Here is a 7,647-nt window from a genome sequence, read left to right on the forward strand (position 1 = left end):
TAAAAACACCTTAATTATTTCAAACGCATGCTAAAGCTAAACATCTGGAAAGTATCATACAGTGTTCTAAGTTAGGCAAAAAATGTTCATATATCCATATTGTCTGAGGCCAAATATCCCAAATATCCTTAAATATCAAAATTAATAATTGTATATGAAATTATGTTTTAAATATGATAAGCAGTCAAAAACATAGAAAGCTGTGTGGACAGTATATTATGATTGATATTCTTTCCTAGGTAGAAATAAAAGAAATGTGAAAAATATGCTCAGTGACTAATGTAAACATCAAATATATTTACTTTCGTCATTTGTAATCATCAGACGAATAATCTGTTATTAGTATTCATTTAAAAATTATTTAAAACTCATCAACGGGAACATTGTTCACTATAATAGCTTTATCCTACAGATGTTTTTATTATTGGTTAAAATTGGTTTTTTTTTTGAGAGAAATTTTTGTTATAGGGCACATGTGTACTCACCAGAGACACATGAAGAGAAAGAAAGTGGAAAAAGACCCCCCCTGGGGGGGCGGTATGGCCACCCTGCAATCAATCCCTTCTCCTCCATTCCCCTCTTGGGATTTTGGGCACACACACACTGCGCCTGTTGTAAGTTTCAAGCCTCTGGGTCTGGAACTCAAACCATAGTTGGCCATATGGTAGTCCAGTGATGTAACCATTACTCCATCTGTTGGTACCCAACAATTATTTCTTAATTATTCAAATATTTGATTGCTATTATTCAAATTCTGACTTTAAAATATGCATTTCACTTTTAATTATAGTTTACTCATGTTAACCTATGGGAAAAACATAACTAAAAATATAAAAAGATGTTGTTATGTAGGCATTCCAATGTATGCCACTAAATTGATAAACTATTTTTAGTCTATATATTCTTATTTTCATGGAGGAGAGAGAGAGAGGGAAGGAGAGCAATTGAGAGAGAGAGGTACCTTGACAGGGTCTTGCCGCACTGTGACCCTCTCTCATCCTACTCTCCTAGCTAGGGTGATGGGCAGACACCGCTGTGCCCAGTGTGATTAGTGTGGACTGGAAACTAAGGCTGTGCCTTCTGTGCTGCTCCAGTATGGCACAGCAACACCTTACCACCTGTCCCACCCTGCTGGGCCTCAGGGGTATGTACTGTGTATTATTGTGTGTGGGGGAAGGTACAGATTATATCTAGTGTATGTTACAACATCAGCACAAAATAAATAGAAGAAATGCTCTATTGTGCATAGCACGAATTAATTCATTATTCTGCTCCACTGCTATAATATTGCATTGATTTGCAGACTTCCGTTTAAAGAATTCTAATATATTTACAGTGCAAGAGAGATTTTAAACAAGCACTCTGTTCACGTGAATCTGAAGCACAGATTCAAGATATCAGAGGAAGACTGGCCCTGGAGCCTAGTAGTTAAGGAAGTTGAATCCAACATGGCTGACTGTGGTTCACAAACATGCCAGACTGGGCCAACTGGCAGATGGTTAAAGCAGCTGGATCCCATGTAGCTGACTGTGTGGTTTGAGCCTTGGACTAGGCAGCTTTTAAAACACACCAGGTGGTGTGTGTGCATTCCTATAACCCCAAGAGAAGAATGAGGATTGTGGCATGGCTCTCCCCCTGGGAGGTACTTTCTCATATCCCCCCCACCTTTCTCTGTTTCTATCTGGTGCATGAATGTATCCTGTAGTGAACTAAAATGATATATATCTATACATATAGATACACATACACACACACACACACGCATATATATATATATATATATAAATGTGTATATATATATAATGTGTGTATATATATATATATATATATATATATATATATATGTATGTATGTCAGGTAAATGTGCATAGGGTTGAAACTGTTTATAGTTTTCCCTTGAAGATGAATAATTGCCAACTTAAACCAAAGAAAAATCTAAAAATTGTGCAGATATGTATATACACACACACACACACACACACACACACACACACACACATTTTTTTTTTTCTGGATGTGGAAGTCCAGATATGTAACCATTGCCATTGGCCATCTGCCATTCCCTGTAGCCTCATTTTGTTAAGTACACATGAAAATTGTCATTCTATGGAATGCATAAGATGTCTCATAAAGCATTGTGAAGAATGCATAGAACTAAAATTACTAAAAGAGCAAAAGTTGAAACTACAATAAAGACTGTTGCTCAAAACTGATTGACCTTAGTACTTCCCTGTGGTCCTCCACAGTTGATATATATATCCCTTCCTCTAGTGCACTGTGACTAATAAACTATATTTTCAATGACAATTGTTTACTGAGAAATTGACCTCAGTACATCCCAGCTTTTCTATTAATACACCATATAACAGTAATTATTTATTATAGGTGAAAATTTGGAAAAAGACACCATCAATTTGACAAAGTACAAACACACTTACGGTTACCTAGAGAAGAATAAAGTATTACAAGGATTACAAATGAATCGATGTGGCTAGTGTGTATTGGCAACAACATGAATAGAAAAATGACATTCCATTAAACGTTTGAGGTTAGGGTAAAAATTTTTTAAATAGTCTTAAATTCTAACTATTAAATTCAGAAAAATTGACAATGAAGAATCCGTGAAAGATTACCTCTGCTTTCGCTTTCTTTCAATTAAATAGGAAAAATACTGTGGCTGCTTATTATTGTTTTAGTCTGTTTTGACTCTTTGGTTTGGGTTTGAGAATGCTTTTATTTCTCATTTATTTTCATTTTGTAATATCCTAAAGGCAATGTCCCAAATGCAGGTTAAAATGTAATTTCACTACCTTTGAGAAGGGTATGTTAAAATGCATCCTACTTATTAACAAATTTATTCAAGATTAAGTACTATATTTTTATCTTCTAAAGAGACAAAGTTTTTTTATGCAGTGATTGACCTTGAAAACTCAAAAGTATGCAGAGGGCACATAATGTTCATACTGAGTCTAATTGTTTAACTGTTGTTTAATTCATTTAATCATTCTTCTTTTCAGAGAAAGAAACATATTGCATAATTAGGTAAAAATTGATCAGCAACAACCCTATTTATTTGGTGATGCTTTTTTCTTTTTGCAATACAGCATTGTTAGTCTTGAAGAGATATATTTTATAACTAGAGTGATTATAAATTTAAAAATCTGTATTATTTCAACAATTAAATTTAGAATATGTGTCTTAACAAAAGGAGAATTTTGAATTTGTCAATAGTTGCTTCCTTGCCTGATTAAAAAACAAACCAAAGAACTCAAAAAGAAGCTCAACTTTGGAAAGATAATGTGAGTAGATCTGATTATTTTTTCTAAATTATGTTAAAATGCTCTCTGCTTTGATTTATTTAAAAAATTAACTTTCCAGGGACCAGCAGTTGGTGTAATGGCTATGTCACTGGACTCCCATGTAGTCGACCATGGTCCGAGTCCCGGACCCGGTGGCTTAAACTCTTGCCAGGCGCGTGTGCGTGCGTGCCCAAGATCCCGAGAGGAGAATGGAGGAGAAGGGATTGTGATGTGGTCATTCCCCCTGGGGGGTGATTTCTCCGTTTTTATCACTCTGTCTCTCTCTGTCTTTCGGGCAAGTGCAAGCACCCTATAGCAAAAACCTCTCTAAAAAAAAAATGAGCTTTCCAAACAATATTTAGATATTAATATGTCACATATTTATTGCAGTATTTCATAACATGTATCATTCACCTAGGTTACTGTATCTATATCACCTGTATCTGTATTTACCAGTCTCCATATCTCCATCTCCATCTAGACAGTATCCACAAGAGCAAATAACTGAGACCTTGACCCAAAGATTTTTGTTATTGACACAGTTTCTTCACAGATTAGTTTTATATCTGATCTTCTCTCCACTGAAATTTTGTAATCAGTTTTTTTTTTTTTTTTGAGAGGTTTTCGCTATAGGGCGCGTGCGCTCGCTAGACAGACAGAGAGAGACATTAGAGACAGAAAGCGAGAAATCCCCCCCCCCAGGGGGAATGGTCACGCCTCAATCCCTTCTCCTCCATTCTCCTCTCGGGATCTTGGGCATGCACACACACGCGCCCGGCGTGAGTTTTAAGCCACCGGGTCTGGGACGCGAACCGCGGTCGACTACATGGGAGTCCAGCGACATAGCCATTACACTAACTGCTGGTTCCCCTAATCAGTTTTTCAAATAGGTCTATAATTTGCTATCAAAATCTTATCAAGAAGAATATATAATAAATATTTTACAAGGTATAATTCTTATTTTCCTTTTTTTATTATTAGAACTGCCTATGTGTTGAAAGTATGTATGACGATGAATTACTATCTGAATCTATCCCAGGTCAGTACAGCAATCACTTTCATTCGAAATCTTCACAGAAGTAAAATAACCTCAGCAACAGGTCACATTTAGATATGGAAAAACAGAGACAATATTTTTATCATCCATATTGAAATACTTTTATACATTACAATTAAATGTAGTTGGATTCTTATTTCTCTAAATTGCATACTAGAAAATGATAAAATATAGATTTTTTCTCAGCTGTTAATATATAAACATAATATTGAACCAAGTTAAAAATTAAGAAAAGTGAAAATTAAGTTAAAAAAATCAAGCAATATAAACAAAGTCGTCCTGTCCATGGCATCTCAGAGCACCCTTTGGTAAGGTTTCTTGAAGATATTCTATCTAAACATGATCAAAGAGTTGAATGAGGAGACCATGGAAAGCACATAATTTTTTTGAGACAACTCTCAGTTGATGAATCAATTTATCTAGCCTCTTCATCCTTTTTTTAACTTTCCCCTTTCTTCCTAGAGGAGCCACACAAGTAACACAAATAAGTGACCCGGACCTGGGACAACAAAAATAAGCAACCATAGGTTTCTGGTAAAATGGAACATCTGAACATGGCTGGTAAAAGGCAGCTTTTTCAATCAATTCAACGTCAAGTAACTCATTATCATCTGATATTTATTAACTGAAAATACATGGTTTGAAAAATTAAATATTGGGACCAGCAGTTAGCGTAATGGCTATGTCGCTGGACTCCCACGTGGTTAACCGCGGTTCGTGTCCCTGACCCGGTGGCTTAAAACTCACGCCGGGCGCATGTGTGTGCGTGCCCAAGATCCTGAGAGGAGAATGGAAGAGAAGGGATTGTGGTGTGGCCATCCCCCTCTGGGGGGTGATTTCTCTCTATCTCTCTGTCTGTCTCTCTGTCTGTCTGGCGAGCACACATGCCCTATAGCAAAAAATAAATAAATAAATAAATATTCAAATATTCAAATATTGGCAGTGTTCTCAAATTTTAAAAATATGAAAAGCAAACAAAACACCCTGCAGCTCAACACTGTGAAAGCTGAAGTAATTTTGGAAAAGTATTTAGATCAGCTGTGGTAAATTTATAATTTCTGTTTTAGGAAGTAGATAACAGAATAAACCACTGAAATGTTTGTATCTGATTTAAAATGTGGTCCCAATATTTACTAAATATGTGGTTTGGACATCTTAGTTTCTTTTTTTTTTTTTTTTACATTGAAAATAGCAAAATAATAAGCACCATGTTCCTGTGAATGCTAAGTGGGATGTAAGTAATGAAGTGCATAAGGCAGTGGTTAGCACATTAATAGGCGGTGATAACTATCATTAATGCTTATCGGATAACTTTACAGAGGGGTCCAAGAATTCGAATCCTGTCCTGTCTTCATACTTCTTTGTAGCTGCATGCCAGCTGTCCCTGCGTAATTAATAGGACGTTTGCACCCTAAATCAGACTTAAGACATTTCATGGCATTTATTAATCCTCTTCCTTTTAATGCATCTAAAATTCATATATTTTAAGTTCAAAATATCAGACAACAAATAAAAAAATAAAATATCAGGAATTATTCAATGAATTGAAATTTACATAACCATCCCCTTTCTTTGGAAAAATAATCACTCTTATGCTTTCTTACCCGGTAATCTCCACTCTCTCATGCCAGGGGCATTCACTTGTCTGTATTTCATTCACTCTTCCCCTGCTCACAGTTTATCATTCCTGTGACATGTATATTCTTCTGCTACAAAATTATTAACCTCAGGATAAAGGTAATATTTTTGCCAGTTTTTAACTCTAAGCAATTTCATCATTTTATTATTTTGCCACTTGAATTTTTTTATTTAAACTTCTGTGGTTCATGAATATTGCTTTGCATTTATTATCACTGATGCACTGTAGTCAATTGTGTGATGACAGCATATGTGATTTCTTCCATATTATTGATGAATACCTGGGTCTTATCTAGTTTTATTATTAATCATAGCATTGCTGCCGTATGCACTCTTACACATTTCATCATGTATGCATATGTGAGAATTTCTTCATAGTCTAGATCTAAGGGAACCCTCACTGGGACAAGAAAGTACACATAAATTATATTTAATTGTCCAAAAAAATGAAAAGCTACCTGTTAATGATAACGTACATAGTGGTATCTTTGTATTGACTGACATGCATGGTATCTGTGCTGGAGAGAACAATGTTGTACACTGTAAAGAACTACGTGATTGAATGTAAATTAAATAAAAATACTTTAAGAGGAAAAAAATTTAAAAAGAAAGTACACATCTTGACATTTTGTAGTTATTTCAAGTTTTTCTCTAAAGCGGTTGTGCGTTTTATGCTTCCACCATCACTGCAAATGTAGTCTCTGAAATATACTGTTACTACCCTTGGTGTTATACATCTTACATCTGTCAGTCTGCTTACTGGTAAAATTGAATCAGCATTAATGAATATTTATAATTATTTTTAAATAAATTACCTGAAATTCAACCTATTTTACTATTGGGATGTTTTACCATTTTAAAATTGTTCTTCATATTAACAATATTTTTGGGTGCTAATCCTATGCACTACACTTCTTCTTGTATTAGTCTTTTTTCACCTTTAGTGATTTATTTGAAGATTGATGTTTTGTAATTTGTTAACTAACTAATATTTCTAAGTTTAGCTTTTCTTGAATACTGCTCATACCATTTGATAACTCAGTCACAAATATTCTGTATTTTCTAGATGCTACCAGCATTTATTATGCCATCTCATATCATACTCTCTCATTTTTTCCAGATATTGAGTGAGTTTCTCAAATGTGAGAAACTTCCCATTAAGTTTTTATGTAGATTGAATGAAATGATTAGCCTGGAACCATGTGACATATTTCCATAGTAATCATTGCATTAAAATATAATTTATGTATTTATCAATAAGTTCTTACCCAGTTTTGCATGCATTAATTGTATCCTGCCCTTTTCTTTTTTAAACTACAGGGGCATCCTTTTCATGATACACTTGCCTCAGCATCGAAGTTATGGCTATAGCAGAATAACCAGCACTTTTTTTGGACAGGGTTTTGCTATGTTGCCTAGGCCACCTTGATTCTCTGGGGTTACAGGAGCACACCACAGTGCCCCATCTACAGGTTGAATCAGGAATCAAACCTAGGCCTCTTCTGTTTCCTAGCCTGAAAGGCCCAAAGTCCTACCAGCACACAATGTTGCAGCTTTACCATGTTCTGCTTTTAAATAAGCATAAGTATTGGACATTTCTTTTTCCTTTTTTTTTTTTTTTGGAGCGGTTTTTGCAATAGGGCTGGTGGCCTC

The 7,647-nt window shown here is 35.1% G+C and overlaps 1 long non-coding RNA gene across 1 annotated transcript in view; it reads right to left on the reverse strand.

Annotated features, from left to right (window-relative positions):
* The window catches only part of LOC102489245 (uncharacterized), a 393,185-nt gene that overhangs the window by 83,721 nt on the left and 301,817 nt on the right, over window positions 1-7,647 (reverse strand). The gene's annotated exons all lie outside the window — the stretch shown is intronic.

Source organism: Tupaia chinensis, unplaced genomic scaffold, assembly GCF_000334495.1.
Source record: "Tupaia chinensis unplaced genomic scaffold, TupChi_1.0 Scaffold000370_1, whole genome shotgun sequence".
In the NCBI taxonomy this organism is placed as follows: Eukaryota; Metazoa; Chordata; class Mammalia; order Scandentia; family Tupaiidae; genus Tupaia; species Tupaia belangeri.